Below are 17,238 nucleotides of genomic sequence, written 5' to 3'. Positions count from 1 at the left end.
GTACCCACGATGCTTAGCGCGGCACTACGCCGCTAGGATCGCTTCGATTTTGCGAGAGGGATATTGCATCCACTGATCTCTATTGTAATCGGTTGGATCGCGGATTGAGGCTCGTCTTGCTGGGGTCGACTGGCACCACCGGCAGCCATCGCTTGGCGCCAACTAATATATGGGACTCTATGGGAGAAACGGGGAAAACTGCCATTCCTTACCATAGTAGGTTGTTCCCGACGAAGAAACTTTTATCGTGTTTTCCGGGAATTACAGCTAATATTCTGCGCGCAAATATAAAAAGTGTTAGAATACCAATCATCTTTTTATTTAATAAATGTTTTGTAGTTGATAATAAAGGGTTGCGACTTTGTTGGGTGTAAACTGTGATGCGGTTCAATGAGACAAGTCTTGCCCAGAGTCAATGTGGAGTCGTTCGTGATCTCAAATTTTTTTATAACTCAGCAGACGATAAGTTAGAAGGACTTTGCTGGGGACGTTCGCATCGTTTCAAGGGCTTGTACAGAGTACTTCTGGTGCATGTTTCCGCTTTGAACTGCAGTGAGGGCTCCTGTGAGTCTGTGACGAGCTAAAACTCGGAGCGTGTCATTCATTTGTTGAACGTGTCGTTTATTTAGCAACTGAAGCAAGCGACGCCGGAACAGTTGGTGGTGCTCCGACACGTTTGATTTTTTTTTTTTTTTTAATTGGCGTTCAAACGCTTGGCAAACACTGATTCCATCTCTAAACACTCGCCTTCGAGCACAGCGTACAAGCTTCAATATTCCTACTTTTGTGTGTTTCTCCGGTAAACTTGCGTGCATTGCCTGGTGTCAAGCAACGGCCGCCGGCGGTGCAGCGACGGGCTCTCGACCCGCGATCCAGCCTACTACAATACAGATCATTCATTCCTTCACGCTCTGGTTGTTTAGACTGTATTTTCGCCTAGTCCAGCCATGACGAAAAGGCAGAAAATTGCAACTGAAATCTATTTTTCCAATGTTCGTTTGTACTATATATTGACAAAATCGTAAGGGTGCAGTCGAGCTGGTGACCCGTATCTCCCCGTCCGATTAAAATACAAATGCTAAAAGAAGTCACACTTCGCACGAACACTAACTACAGCTTTCACAGGAACGTGTCAACTGCATCCGCGCAGTACAGAACCATATAAATTTAACTAAACATTAGACAAGACGAAAAAAAACAGCAGATCTGTAATAATCGCTCTAGTTTCAATGACCGTATTCTGTGATAGATGGTGCTGTTTTTAGTTTATTTTAATCCATGCAAATTTTTGTATTTTGTTGTAATGTGCAGTTTATCTTTCTTTTTCTTTTTTTTTTTGTATGTGCTACTTTTACTGTAATGCCTTTTGAGTCGATGTAGGGATAGACATAACTTGGATACGTAAACAGGTGAATCAATCAACTGAGTGAGGCCAATTTGTTGCGCTTGCTCCCTCGCCGGCTCACCGACGCCATGTTAGCATATATACATCCCTATAATGTTTGACTCCGCGTACGACAATCGTACACGACCTCGTCGTCCCCCGAAGCTACCATTTCCTCCCCAGTTTGTGACAACAACAAAAGAGTGCGGCGGGTCAGGTCACCTCGCCGTGGCTCGCAGTCGTCGCCGTGGCCAGCAGAGCAAGCGACAGACGGTCGTTTCGTCACGCAGTCGCACCCCGAGGCACAGAAGGTCCTCACGCGTCGCCGCCGCCTCCGGGTCCCTCAACGCTCGCCGTTCCTTCCTTCCTGCCGCGTACCCCGCCGATCCCCATCATAATTCAGAGACCTCCCCGAAAACGCATTTCTGCCGCTCATCCCCCTTTTTAAGCGACGTCGACGCCTCTTTGACGACGGCCGTCGACGGTGGCCGCTTTCTATAAAGGCCCGCGATTAGACACACAACGCTGACGCCGTTATGTGCGCGGCGGCGGCAGCTTCCGAGCAGACGACGCGGCCACGGTGCGGACCCCGCCGTCTTCTGCTTTCTGTCGCGGAACGACGCGATGCCCGCCATCTTTGTCGCCATTGTGTAGTCTCGCTCGGTGCGGCGTCTGTCCCCTTGGCCCGGCGAAAAAAAGGAAACCGCGGCGGCTGCGAGCAGGAGGTGGTTAGCTATGCTTCGTTTGCAAAATATTGGGAACCACAAGCGACGCGAATCGAACGCGCCGCTCGGAGATACGGAAACCTCACTGCTTGCATATAGGGAGCTCGTTTACTCTGAACCCCCGATCCTTTGATGTTTCCTTCTTTTGTGAGTTGTTGTCATTCTCCTTTCTTTACTGCAGCTTTATGGAGGGCGTTGTTTTTAGGGTTGGGGAGTGGAAGTGTATAGGCGCCATTGATGAGCAGCGGGGTGCCATGCTCTGAAGGTTCCCCGATTCCCCAGCTTCCCTCCGACTTCCCCCACACGCGGCTCTTTCGACGTTTTGACATTAGGGATTCGGTGGACGGCGCTTGCTCCCCTCTTTTTCTGGGGGTAGCGGATTTGGCTATTGGTTTCCAAGCTCGGCTGTGGCTTTTGATTTGGCTTTCTCGGCTGACTTTGTTGGCAACGCTGGTGAGTTGTCGGATCGAAGAGTCACCTTACCGGCGGGGCTGCAGGGTTGTGTCTAGGTGAATGTCTGTGTTTCTTTTTCTTCCTCTTCCTGTATTTTTTTTTAATTATTTGGGGGAGGGGAGATTTCTGAATAAGTTTTTTTTTCTTCACTGGCAACGATAGCCTTTCCAAATTATATATATATATATATATATATATATATATATATATATATATATATATGCGCGTGCGTGCGCGCGAGCGTGTGTGTGTGTTTGTGTGTTTGTTCGTAATGGACAAAAAATAAACTTTAAGCGCTGGAAACTATAACTGCTTGGGGAATCCCGAGATCTGCAGGGAAGTTTAACATTGGCTAAAATAAAGAAAGAAATACAAATTCAACAGATGCCAGAAATTCAAAGGTTTCACTACGTTCAGCTCTAACCAATGGCCCATGCGGCCATGCAGAAAATGCTGTGAACTCATCACGATTGACGGCGCCAAAATGCAGTTAATGCTTTAAGGCGATTAATACACTTGTTATAGGGGCACACTTAACTGCAGTTACGCTATGGCACAGTTAGCGCACAGTACTTGCGGACAACATTCTGCGGCTATGGAGTCAAAGCTATAGGGGCGGACGTGCGCTTCAGCATCTTGAGCACCCATCAAAGCAGTGCAGGCGCGCTCTTCACTTCTTCTCAAATTTCTGTCCGAGAGTGTACACTGCGGTAACTGTGGTGCCGCGTAAAATCAGTCAAAGTACTTAAAGCTGAGTTAACCACGGTTAAGGGTTCCTGTGTAACAGGAGTATCAAAAGGGCTATGACCTTAAGCACAGATTCCGTTTCCTAGCTGCCATTCGCTAGAGCACTGGAGTGAGCATCGGCGCGTTCAGGTAAAAATCGCATGTCCGGTCCTTTCATTGCTATGTACCTTAGTTTACATGACCATGAAACCGCGTCGCGACCAGGTAAAGACTGCGCGCGGTTCACCCATGGACGAGGATGTCCAGCGTCTGCCATTTGCTCAGGACCTCAGGTGCGGAAACCTCGGGCTGCAAGTTCGCAATTCGCGAGCCATAGAATATCTCTTAAAGACACATGACATCGACAATTTTGCATAATTTTGGTATCACTCTCAGTATGCTTTGTCGCAATGACGGGCAAAATACTTCCAAAACTTTATTTAAATACAAACACAAAATACTTTGACAAAAGTGTATTTTATTACAAATCCAATTATATTTTTGAGAAAAGTAATTATTTACAAAATAAAAGTACAACGAACGCATTTGATAATCTTCAAATACTTTTTCAAATACATTTATTTTCTTTAAGACAGACATCTTCGACTTAAATTTAACCCAGGCAAAAACGATCATGCCCAATGGAGAGGATGGAGTTTATTTATATAATAAGAATTAAGTCCTTGGAAAGAATGTCGCAGCTCTAAAGCTAAAATTTTAAGCAGTGATAGTGTGCAGGCGAAGTAATGAACCGACATCTTGTAGACCGGCCGTTTGTCATAACTTCATAGGCGGATACAACATGAGGAAGAACAACGTATTCAGAGTAAGGTTAATTTAAAAGTCCGAGTTGATGCATCAAAATTCAAAGTCTTTTCAAAGATGTCGTTAATTCGACGTTCTTAAAAAAAATATGAACTCGCCCAAACAAAATCGCAATAATTGTACTCGTTCTACTCTTACCTTTTCTTCAATGTTTATCCCGCCCAAGGCGCAGAGTTCAGTGCTCTTTGCATATGACTCCCTTTGCGAAGAGTGCTCACAATTACATTTGATTGAGGAGAGCAGTGCCCAAAAATTGTATTTTGGTGCTATATTTAAAACACATGCATTGGAGATACTCAATTTTAAGTATTTAAGCACAGTTGACAAATAGATTTCCCAATATGTGATTACATACAAAATACAAATACTAAAAAAGTATTTTAAATACGCATTTCAAATACTTATATTTGAAATACTGCCCATTCCTGCATTGTAAGAAGGGCATTACGGCAAATCTCCCCCAAGGCGGCTTTCCTTCACAAACCTGTTTTATATTCGTTGTTATTTTTTCTTCTCGTGCAATCGTGGTGTTTGCTTCGTATTCTTGCATTTCTCGACCCGGAAGTCACTTTAAAAACCTTTTAGTGGCCCATTCAACCACGCGAGCTAACTGCCTGCCATTTTCCGAGGGGAAAAAATGAAAAACCACCGACTCTTCAACCGGACACAATAGGGCTCGTTAGCAGCACACTTTATACATAAATAGGCGCGCGCGCACACACACACACACACGCCAAAACAACGATATAATGAAACAAAAACCGACCCCTGTGGACACCTGACACGCCCCTCCAGCGGACAGAGTTCTTCGATCAGCTGCAAGGCCGAAGAGGGCTATCGGCCGAGAACAGCCGATTAGGATCGGTCCCACGCCCGTTCCCCGGGTCCTTTGTCCGCCGCGGGAGGCGACAGGGAGAGGCCCTTTAATTACGCAGGCAGGGATAACCCCCGAGCGCACATCGGCACCTCGCTGGCGTGCTACGACCAGGCGTACTCCTCCGTTCACCCTTTACCCGACAGTGCGGTGGACGCTACCTGTTCGTTGGACCAATCATACGCGCGTATCTTTCGCCACGGGATCACGCTTCCGCCCCATACCTGGCCGAGCGCATCAACGCACCGCAGTTCAGACCACGTAGAGCGAAGGCTCTTGCTGCAGAATCCAGGAATCCCTGTATTTGAATCCCTGCCCCCTGCCCGTTTCAAACTGGATGAGCTTCGTACCGGCGCGATATCACGTGATCACTACTGCGTGATGCGCGTTAAGGACACCCCTTGGTACTGCACTGGCTACATTTCTCATCATCGAAGACACCCCGTTGTCTAAACGTACACTCGAAACAATTATAGATTTTACGCGTGCGCAGGAAGCGGAGTCAGGTGACAATAAGGGGGGTTGTTGATTGGTCCGCCGAACTCTGTAGCTTCCACCGCACTGTCAGGTCAGGTGGTTAACGCGGCGTAGTTGTCGGAGATGCGTGTCTTGGCCCGCACGTTACGCTGGGGACGGCGTGTTTCGCGGAGCTTCCGTCTCCTTCCCACATTGTATGCATAGCAGCCGTCGGTAACGGCGACCGTCGCACACGCGCGCGGTTTTCGGCGACATGGTTTGGGTCGCGACCTTCGCACGGCTTCTGTTGTCCCCCCGTCTGGGGACGGATTAAACAGAGAGGCGGGCGGGGGTGTTGCGCTTGCACCATGGCGAACGTGGGAAGATGAGGTTGCGCGATGGCTGGAGGCTTCCACGCTAATCTCGCTGATTGGTCCGCGGGCTGATCAGCGTGTTTCGCGAGTGTGTAGCGAGCTGCTTCGAAAACGCTTTGGTAGGGGGGATGATGAGGGGAATGCGGTGCGCTGACCGAGATGGGTTAGTTGGCTTGTGCTCCGGGGAGTGTTTCGAAACGGGGGAAATCGATAGACCTTCTCGAGAAATTGGTCCTTTTCTTGTTTGTTTGTTTGTGGCCCGCAAGGCGGTTTCGCCACATCTGTGTACGCGTGTGTGTGTGTTTGTGTGTGTCTGGGAACAGAGGGGCCGTGGTTGATCCGCGGCGTGGCCCTGACCGTGAACGCGAACTCGAGCACGAAAAGAGCAATTAACAAATAAAATAAAAATAGTGGTAGATGTTGAGTCCAGCGGATACGTGTTAGTTTTCCAATTTTCGGAGGAGATGGTAAGATGGAACTGTCAAGTGCGTCTCCTTCCCTTCTTCACCCACAAAAGAAAACAAAAGAAAAACAGGCAGATAAAAAATAAAAAAAAGCAACGGAAAGATAGAGCAGCATTTTGCAATTTGATTTATAAAATTCTGTTTAATAAAAGAACAATGAGAGAAACAGTTCCTGCGTTGCATTCACTGTGAAGCACGAGATGTATCGATAATTTTAACCCATGACGAGGTTTCGATCTACATTCAGGCTTCAGAAACGCGATTTTAGTTTTTGCTGAGGCCTTCGTTTTTAGGTGTCCCGGCTCTTTATCAGGATCTATCTACTTCTCTCTAAAGGCGAACAGTTAAAGTAGTATATATGAATGGTATGCTTGGTAGAAGAGCGTGTTGGTTAAAGTCATGGATGAAGAAAGAATAAACAATTAAAACAGGGACAACACAACCACATCTTTCAACTAGCAACAGACGAGTAAACTTTCAACAGCGAGCAGCCGACTATACCCAGTAGGAGTAGGGGAGAGAAGTGGAGAGAAGGAAAGATAAAACACGCGAAGTGCACTTCTCTCCACTTCTCTCCCCTACTCCTACTGGGTATAGTCGGCTGCTCGCTGTTGAAAGTTTACTCGTCTGTTGCTAGTTGAAAGATGTGGTTGTGTTGTCCCTGTTTTAATTGTTTATTCTTTCTTCATCCATGAATGGTATGCGCTTGTTTATTTGTTTGTCCAAGCTTTCCTGCAGGCTACAGCGCCTAAAGTTCATCACAGAACGAAAGTGGCAAAAATGCGTGATCATTTCGCAAAATATACATCTGCACAAACGCGCAAATATATATAAAAAAACATTAATAATCTTGACATGCGGGGAAAGATAAGAAAATATGCCATGGTATCTCATATCATCAGAAAGCAATCATCAATTACGTTAGTTTAGCAAACATTAAAAAGGCTAGCTTTTAATACACAATAAAACATATCGCTTGATAACCAATTTCATTGTTTAACTGAATGTGAAAAAAAAAAAAAAGAAGCATATGTTCTTTTGTTGAACTCTCAATTCAATGCAATGCTTATTCGAGGAAATTCAGATTTTGTTCCCACACTCTGCGACCGGTTACTTTAGACTCAATGAACGCACAATATGTTTGATGTATGAGCAAGAATTATGAAATCTGTACATAATAAATAATCAGTTGAAATGCATACATATAAACCTAGCAATCATAAGAACTTACAGATTGATAGATTGATAGATAAATATGTATGTACAATAAATTACAACAATGCAACTAGTGATGTTAAATTATCTACGTTAGCATGCGTGGTTCGAACTTAATAAAATAAAATATGGTGGTTGCAGACTTTTCCTTTAGTCCTTTCTCATTTTGTTGTAGTACATGTTTCGCCATTTTTTAACCAAAGTCGCTTCCTACGAAATTGCAGTGGCTTAGATTGACGGTCATTTTCGATTGCACTGATCCTCTTCATACCCGTACCTGCCAGAAACAAATCTCGCGGCATTGTTGGGAGTTCTTTCAAAATGATCCATAAGCACATTATGAAAAGGATCCCAGATTGCAGATGAATACTCAAGGATTGCTCGGACGTATCTACAATAAAAGTGCTTTTGACATTCAGATGACAGCTTTTGAGGGTTTTTTTTAAACCCCTAATTTTGGGTTAGCTCTATACTTCGTTTCAGCTTCCGTCCGAGCGCAGCCAAAGGCTCAGGGACGGTTCGCAACTTCGAGAAGGGCATTCCTACGCGCCACAAAGTAGTCCGCAAAAGTTTTTTTTTTTTTTTTTAATAACTGTTTTGTGCGTAAACATTGCACAATATTCCAGATATGTACTGCTGAGAATGATTTGCAACTAAAGGAATTAAATATTTGAAGTGTATGGTTTTATTAATATAAGTAAATGCATGTGGTTTGGTGAAAACACGTACATCCGCTGGCAACACGGCTGCAGCGCTCAGTTTTTCTGTGTGACTGTGATTTTGTTCCCGTAAGGGCCGAATCATGTGCTTCGCTGCTTTCCTCATCGAGTCACTTCAAAACGTGCTTTCGCTAAGGCACGTTTTGGTGTCAGGCGCGAGAGGTCGTGATGAATGTCTGCTTTCAAATTCGGCAGGAGACTCCGGCCGCGTCGTACCGCGAATGCGTTGAGCGTCCGGGCCACTACAATTCACTGATACGCGGCGAACTCAGGGCACCCATATACCTGCCGATCACATTGAACGCCGAGATGCTGGTGAAAAGGACTGCGCCTCGAGCCCTGGTATATCCAGACAATACAAGGAAACACCAATGGCCGGGTCATCGGGCAACTTGCAACGTGTACTTACATAACGAAACTATGCTGAACAGGTGGAAAGTTCGGACACAGACGGCAGCGGCCAGCCTACTTACTGACATCCCCTGCGACTAAATTTCAGAACGCGAAAGGGCATTTTTTAAACCTGTAGCAGACGATACCGTTGATACACCCGTAGCAGACGAAATACTCGACAAGCGCGGGCGGCGCGGACGACCAGTGGCGGAGCGGAGTGATACAAAGGTGCAGGCGAGATCGCGTGACCTATTGCCGGCGTCTGATTGGCTCCGGCCACACGCAGCTTTGGCTGCGCTCGGACGGAAGCTGAAACGAAGTATAGACGTACTGTGTTTGATGTGTGCCTTCCAGGAAATGTTTTCAGTCAGAAAACACGCCAAAATACTGCACTTCGGCTACTAACGCTACTATCTGAGTATTTATAGCGTAAGAACAAAGAAGCGGAATGTGCTTCTTTGCACAACAGTATACGAGATCGCACTTGTTAGCGTTCAACGCCGCTTTCCTGTTATCGTACAGGCTAAGAGGAAGCAATTAAGGTCACTTCTGGAATGGTGCAATCTCACAGAGTGTTGATACTGCGCGCTAAACCCCATAACCATCGGCGTATAACCGGGCGTTGGACAATCCACAATTTGGGGAGATTGTTTATAAAGTCATGACTACAACAGGGGTTCTATAGAGCAAGACGCTGGGGAACATATCCGACTCCGGTTTGATTCTGGCCTGGAGCAAAACTCGTTTCCGGACGACCAAATAAAGAATATCATTTGTAGCGGCGAGAGGTCATGAGCCCGCCAGCTCTTGTCAAGAAAAGCGATCGACCCAAAGATCCACGCGTGTATCGATTCTTTTCCAATGCCGACACGCATTTGCCCTTTTGTCTGCCATTCGTCGCTCGACGTTTGGCAGAGAAGGGACCCCGCTGTGGTGTCCCTTCTCTTCGTCTCGAGTTAGAACAATACCGCATAGAAGACAAGGCCGGCGCACCTCTCCTCCCCCAGACGTCATTACTAGTGCATACACGGTGATTGCGTTAGCGTCGCCGCCAGCGCATCTCGCAGCATCTCACAAGGAGCGCGACGCTAGCACGCAACAATGACGTGATTCTCAGGCCTCGTGTTCCAGGCGGTGTTGGTTAGAAGCGCGTGCACCGGACGGCCCGATTATCGATGCATCTCCTCGGAGAGCACTATAAATTTGCATCGCTGATAAACTTCGCACGAATATGGCGCGGGTATATACGTTCGGGAAGGGGAAGTGCGCCCCGTCCTATAATGTATTCAGAACTATGTGTGCTCGCGCCTGCGTGAACTTGCTCCAAGTTCGTCTCGGGATTTTTTTTTCTTCTTCCGTCTTGTCCATTACCGGTGCGTGCGCTGGCAGACTTGCTCGCCCGCGGGGTTGTGGCGGGTGTGGGTGGGGCGGCCCGCATGTACACGTCCGCCGCCGCCGCAGCCGCCGAGGAGGAGCCGGAGGTTTGCGTGCGGACCGTTCCGTTTCGCGTGCGCCTGGGATACGTATTTCGTTGAACCCGCGGTGCTCGCTCAACCCAGGAGGAAACGGACTTCCAAGGTACCGGCTCTCGCACGCGGGCTTTATTAAAAAGTGATAGGTTCGGTACGCACGAATAACTTCGGAGCGCTAGTGCGACTAATGCTCGATTAACAAGCTGCTGTTTTGGGTGCGCTTTCGCAGACGTGATGTCGCTCGTGCGGCAAAGAAAGCGTGGCGGAAACTGCGCTGCTCAACGTCGTTGCATCAAAATCAAAATCGCATCGCGTGAATGAGGTTCGACTCTGGGATCCGCTCCGCCGAATCCCTCCCGAATCCCTCACCTGCCAGCCGAGCAATGCGAAGCGCAAGTTCGTCTGCCTATTTTGCAGGGGTTGTGGTGACGTCACAACGACGCCGAGCTCTGATTGGCTCTGGTCAAAGGATAGTGGGTAGACACCAAAGAAAGCTGCCTCGAGGTCTACCCACTATCTTTTTAGTGAGAGCCAATCAGAACTCGGCGTTCTGACGTCACCACAACCCCCGCAAAAAGAAGCAGACGAACGGAAGCAACAAATATGTTTACGACGGAGATGACACTTTAAAGGGGCACTGACACATCAAAATAATATTCTTTTTTTATTATCCGAAACGATTGAAAACGATGCGACATTACACTCAAAATTTGATATTTGGGAATTCAGTATTTGTGAAGTAAAAAAACAATTTCCAAATGCCGAATCCGAAGTTCCCGCGCGATCGGCGCCGGTGCCTTGACGTCAAATATTGCGGAGTCCCTGAGAGTCCACTTTCTTTCTCGACTCCCTGCTGTTGCCATGGCGACCCAAAGCGAGGAGGATAGGAGCGAGCGCCGGCGTTGCGGCGGACCGGTTTTGAGCGGTGTCGCCTGTTTTCCGTTGGAGGATACAAATCCAGGAGACGGCACCACAACGAACTCCCGATTTTTGGTATTTCAAAAAGAAGGGCCGTAGTGCGTTCGCAATTGCGTTAAAAAAAAACATGTTTTAAGATTGCCGTTATTAAATGTTATAAAGATGTCGCCTACCAAGCTTCTAAATTCCATGATCCTTGACGTCACGAATCAAAAGAAGGGAGGAGGCGAGAGGCGGGAGAATCAAACGCCAAAAATAAAAAGGCGCGCGCGCGCGCAGGAAAATTTTTTTTCGCGATGCGTTCTTTTTTTTTTGCATGTCTATGACTGCAACTTGCTTCGTTTTAGACAATAAAAATATATACGACCTTTGGGGTCTCAGTGCCCCTTTAAGGCCGCGGTCACGCGGCTAGTACATCGTACAAAAGGCACTGTCTGCGGGCACTAGAGAGTTTTAGGGAACCTTTTTTGAATATCCAATACGGTATGCGCACTGCCCATATGCGAGTCTTCCGGCGCATGCGCAGTTCGTACCGGAGGACCCATCGTACCGTATCCGAAGTGCAAGAACGGTTCCCTAAAACTCCCTATTATCCGAAGCGTGTTTCTTCCTTGTTTGATGTCACAATCGGTCACACAAAAAACTGCTCGCAGACATGTTTGGAGCACGCATACGTACGAAGCAGACCTGCTCGAGGCGTGTTGCAGAGAAGTCTGTCATCATGTCTGCAGCGACTCTCCGTGGCTGTGTTCCAAAGCTTACCCAAATGGATCCGAGTTACTCCGGCGGATCGTTTCACGTGACAGCACAGATTGAAAAACTCTGGACGCGGGTAGGTTTTAGAACGCCAAGGGCACAAAGCCCTTACCCTTGGAGTACGATCGAGTAAATTTTGGACCACGGCCCGTGTTTCTTGCACGATGCATGAGCGGCCTTAGTTCAACAAAGACATAAAATAGTGCGGTAAATAAACATATCCGCGTCCTTGGTCGGCGTACGCAGCCTAGACCTATATGTGTGCCGGATAACGAGTTTGTGCGAACGACCGACGTCCTGAATGTGCGCGAGAGTACGCGAGCCCGAGGGTAAAACTGCGGTTGTGAAGAAGCTGCATTTTCGAAACTATAGGGTGACTCGATGTTCTCAAGTATAGGGTGGTACCGTTCTTTGTATTGTCACTGACGAGGGTGAGAACGACGGAGAGAAATTCGAGTTCTCCGCCTCCAGTGCGAGCGCTTCTTATACCTTGAAAGTTGAACCGCGCTTTGACGTCTCGTGCAATCAAGCGCGCGCGCTCGCTGCATGCTGCCGAAGCACGGTGAAAGCTACGAAGCGCACGCGCTGGAGTTAAAGCGTTCGAAAGACACCCGGCCGTGTTCTCATTCTGTCGTGCACTTTGTAGCATAGAGTTATTATAATGTACGCTAAAGGTTCAACCGGCGCTAGTGTCTATGCGACTTCCGGGAGGCAAATTGAACTAATGTGGCGATGCAGACGAGTTGGTTATGCATGTTGAAAGTAGTGAAACCGCACAATAAAGACTGAAAATTGAAGCAGACAGCAACTATAGTCTACTTTTGCTGTGCTCCTGAGGATTCCTAGGGGAAAACGCGCGTGCATTTTCTCTCTTCGCCGAAAAATAACACGAAGAACATTTGTCATTTGGGTCGTACCGAATAGTATATACTTTTATTAACATTGTAAAAGTGTAATTGCCTTAGCCACAGCTTTTGTATTTACCACCGAACGATGTTTAACTTACCTTTGTTCCGTAGAAGGTAAGTAAAAACGAGCGACGATTCTAAGCAAAATAGCGATCGAAAGGAATAGAGACCTGTTCAAGGTTTGCCAGCATTTCGGTGGTGCTTTTATATTGCTTACATGCCCGTCCTGCCAGTGTATGAAAATACCCAATTGTGGATCGTTACGAGCCGTTAAAACACATTCAAAACGTAAAGAATAAAGTACGTGGGCTATGAAAGGTGTGTCTTTTTTATTCTATCCTATGTCGGACGGCTTTTATCGGGCACCTGTTTTCTGGCTTCTCTCTAATTTGAAAGATTCCGAGCGTGCGGGTGATGCTTCGAACGCAGTTAGAACGAGGTTCTTCGCATATATTCATGAGCAGAAAGAATAAAACAGTACTTATTTATTGGAAATCGGACTACATTACGTGGCCTTCAGTTTATTTGTATTGTCTGCTTGCACGAGGAGTTACTTATCCAGTGTTACTGCGCAGTTCTTGCAGTTTTTCTTGGTTTTTCCACATGTCCTTCGTTCGTTTGGCACGTATATCCCCCATGCTGGAAAGCGCCGACGCCGCGTTCGCGCTAACAGTGTCCGACAGTGCACATAAATACATATACGAAGCCGTTTTAGCACTGTTTTGAATGCCACGAATCTGATATAAAAACGCCGTAACTGACCAATTATTTTGTCTTCGTGACTGAGAAACGTTCCAATCAATCAATCAATCAATCAATCTCATAATCGAGCGGAGAGAGAAAATGCACTGGCTTTTTACCCATAGAGAAGCATTACCGGAAGTCAATTTTTGACTGGTTCCTGTCTGCATCAATTTGCCACAGCACACTAGCAGTATGCCGATGGCATGCCTTCAGGGAAAAATTACAAAGAAAGAGCCGGCCACAAATTCCTCCATTACAAAGTCAGTGCCAAAAAAAAAAGCATGTGTCAAAAAACGCTCTTTCCCGCAAAAAAAAACACGTCATGTTTGATGTTTTTATTTATTCTAAGCAAAGTGCACATGCCCCATACACGCATGTTTAAGCTATTCGCAACTCCAGCGCGCCGCTCGCCCTCCCTCGGACGAACTGGGAACCAGAGCAGCGGGGACGGCGACGGCGGCGCGGAAACGGTGGCAGGGACTGTCGGCCTTGATGCGTGAAGCCGTTTTAACAAAAAAAGTGAGCGCGTTAAAATAGGAATTCTTGTGCTCCGCCTTACAACAGCGTTCCGCGAAGGACCAGGATGTCTAATTTCATTAGGGAATCCTCGTATCATGCATACACTGCGGATTTCTCCTCTTGTGCATGGCGACCAGCTCAATCTGTGCTGAACGTGACGGCGGCAAACACTCCCGCTATTAATGTAGAGCTCTATAGTACGGTCTACGAAACTCTCTTCTTTGCCAAAAGTAGAAGAAAACTCGTCGCGCAACGGTATGTCGAGCAATACACATCGGCAATGGGTTCGCGTTTTAAGGCTGTTACAAGGAACATGACCATTTATTCCAGGCATTTTAAAAAGACAATGCTCGTACTTGCTTTCAGGTATTTACGAAGCAAATAAGGAAATTCTCGAAGCATTTTAAACGCGTCTGTGTTAGCCAGCCGTTCGTGACGAGAGCTTAGAACGGGCAGTTGTGGCGAGAGGGGCTGCGACGTTGCAAATAACAGGGTGCAAAAATGTACGGTATTTTAAAATATTTATTTTTGATGGAGCAATAAATAAAACCCCTAAAAACGCCGATTATAATAATAGGCAGTTTTAGCATAGCGTACGATACCCCTAAACTTCAGTCGGACGTACTGCGCACTGACGTTCAACCGACGCTACCAACTTTCACGAGCGGCTTGATAGCCGAGTTGTACAACTTGTTAAGATAGCTTAGATAAGTGTAAATAACTGTGAAAGAAAAAAAAAAGTAATCTGGGGTTCATTAATTCCACTGCAAAACCTCGCCTTTTTTTGCGCTTTTTGATGCGTACTTTCGCTCTTTAATATCTTGTATCGCACCGTTATCGAGCCTCAGTGCGCCGCATGGTGAACTGAAGAGAGTGAAGAGCACGGCAACGCTCCTGGCGCGCGCTGAAAATTGTGCTTCAAGGGCGAAGCGCGAGTTCCGGTTGTAATGCTACACCACCACGGTAACCTGCCGTAACAAACTTTCTATCAATAACCATGGAGCAGTTCGATCACGTGTTGCAATACACTAGAACCGAGACGGTGAGCAGCGAGTTGTGAGCCAGTGACACGAAGACAGCAATACTGTGAACGCTGTCCTTCACGGTCACCGTTCGTGGCTCACTTCTTAGAGCACTAATGGACAGGCAAAGCGCGCTTCATCACCCTCAGAAATATTCTGCCACAAACAGTGACATGGCCGGTGCCCATAACGCGCTCGCCCACCACACAGCTTCGCAAGTCGAGGTTTCTGCAACTTATAAATATCAGCATGCTCGATTTCCTAACGTGCATCAACATCTCCATCACATGTAATAGAATCCCTCCCTAACCGCTTCGCATCTGTAGACAAATAAATCATTTTTAGCGCTCTGACCAGCGTCAGCGAGCAGCCGCACGGGAAATCCTGGAGAATCTATCCCCGTCTCTTCCACCATCTTGGAACTACCGCCCCGCCACCTATAGGGCGTTGGAGTTGCGAATAGAGACATTCAATACTCTGCACTCCAGAGTAACGACACTCGAGCGATCTTGGTGCGCAAAATCATGCTTTCAGTTGTCTTAATCTCCATGCGAAGTCGCATGAAAGGTTTCTCCGTCCTCCAGAAATTGCAAAACAGTTCGCGACAGAGCAAAACGACATCGCTCGAGATTCCTGACACGGTATCTAAACCTCAGAAAAAAATCTTGTTCAGTTTGAGTTTTCCTATTTCGATCGCAGCGCGCACGTCCTTTTCCATCCGATGCCAAGGAACGTTTCGACGTTTGCGACCAAAACGCTCCATCGCGTTTCGAAGCGCCCACTGTCTCCTTTCACACCGATCGCGCTCTACTTTCCCGGAAGAACTCAAATGGTTCACCGCAAACACCGCAACTGACAAACCGACATTGGTGTGCGGGATAAACACGTAGAGTTGGAAGTTGAACCCCCGTACGAAACACACACACACACACACACACACACACACACACACACACACACACACACACACACACACACACACACACACACACACACACACACACACACACACACACACACACACACACAGACAGACACACACACACACACACACACACACAGAGACAGACACACAGACAGACAGACACACACACACACACACACACACGCAAACACACACACACTAAACATAAAGTTACACTAAAATGCAGCCCGAGATGGAATCATCTAGTGAAGAAGCAGCAGAAAACGAAGAAGAAGCGTGAGGTAAGAGAGGGAAGAGCAGGCGCAGGAATCCTGTTAACGAAATTCGACGGCAGGGGGGGATCTCTTTTGCAACCTGCGAAACAGGCTCCCCTTCCCTCCTCCTCTTCCAGCTCTATGTACGACCGCCGTCTTGAAGCCGAGCAGCACCCAGCGCAGGCTCTGCGACGAGCCATCAAGCCGCGCCAGGGCAACATGCATCGCTCCCTCCCCGAAAGCTGGGCGGAGTCGTCGCGCTCCTCGAGCCCGGCTTCTTTTTGCTGCTCATCGAAGCTCTCGGTCTTCTTTGTTTTCGTGTTATTCCCGGCTCCTCCTTGCCGGTGTGATGCGTGTTCGCCGCTCATTTATTTCGCCCCTAACGAGGCGGGGAGGGCAGCCTCCTCGTGCTCGGCGCTTTCGCCGCCGCCGTTGCCACCATCGCCACAGCCGCTGATTCGGACAGCAGTCGCTTCTCCGCTCGGGGAGCCGGCTGGTGCTGATGGCTCCTCACTGTCTGCCGGGATTCCCCGAGAGATGGCGCTCAGGGAAGGAGGCCGACTCGACTGCGAACCCGCCAATGATGTTTCCGGGGTTGCTCCTTTTCGTTGATTCAATGCGCGTGGACTAGCGCGTTCGATGATTGCCTATTTGATGTGGACGGTGTTTTCCCGACAACGTATGTGCTTTAGGTTATGAATGTTGCGGAGCTGCCTCTGCGTTCCGTTTCATCTTACGATGACCCTCAGCGGACTCTACGAGCCATTCCAACCAATCTAGCGGTGGGAACTTATCACGTGACTAAGCGCAAGGCGACTCGGCGCGCACGTCTCGGAGCGCACGTCTCGCGCTAAATGGCTCGTAGCGTCATCCGCCGTTCATTGTAACGGGAGCATGAGTAGAAAACTTCACCCTCAAAAACGTTTTTAAAAAAATTACGCAAAAAAAAAAAGGGTGCAAGGCCTGGCTTTGCACAATGCTTAAAGGGAACATTAAGTACCTGGGCTGCACGCGTGTAGTTAAGTCATGACCACAGGCCACGGACTGCCTTGGGCTAGGCTTTGGCCGAAATCGTCTTCGAAAAAAGTAATTCTTATACTTTACACTGGAAA

The sequence above is a fragment of the Ixodes scapularis genome, unplaced genomic scaffold (genome assembly GCF_016920785.2).
Source record: "Ixodes scapularis isolate PalLabHiFi unplaced genomic scaffold, ASM1692078v2 PGA_scaffold2__306_contigs__length_199485367, whole genome shotgun sequence".
In the NCBI taxonomy this organism is placed as follows: domain Eukaryota; kingdom Metazoa; phylum Arthropoda; class Arachnida; order Ixodida; family Ixodidae; genus Ixodes; species Ixodes scapularis.
This window is presented reverse-complemented; position numbering follows the sequence as displayed.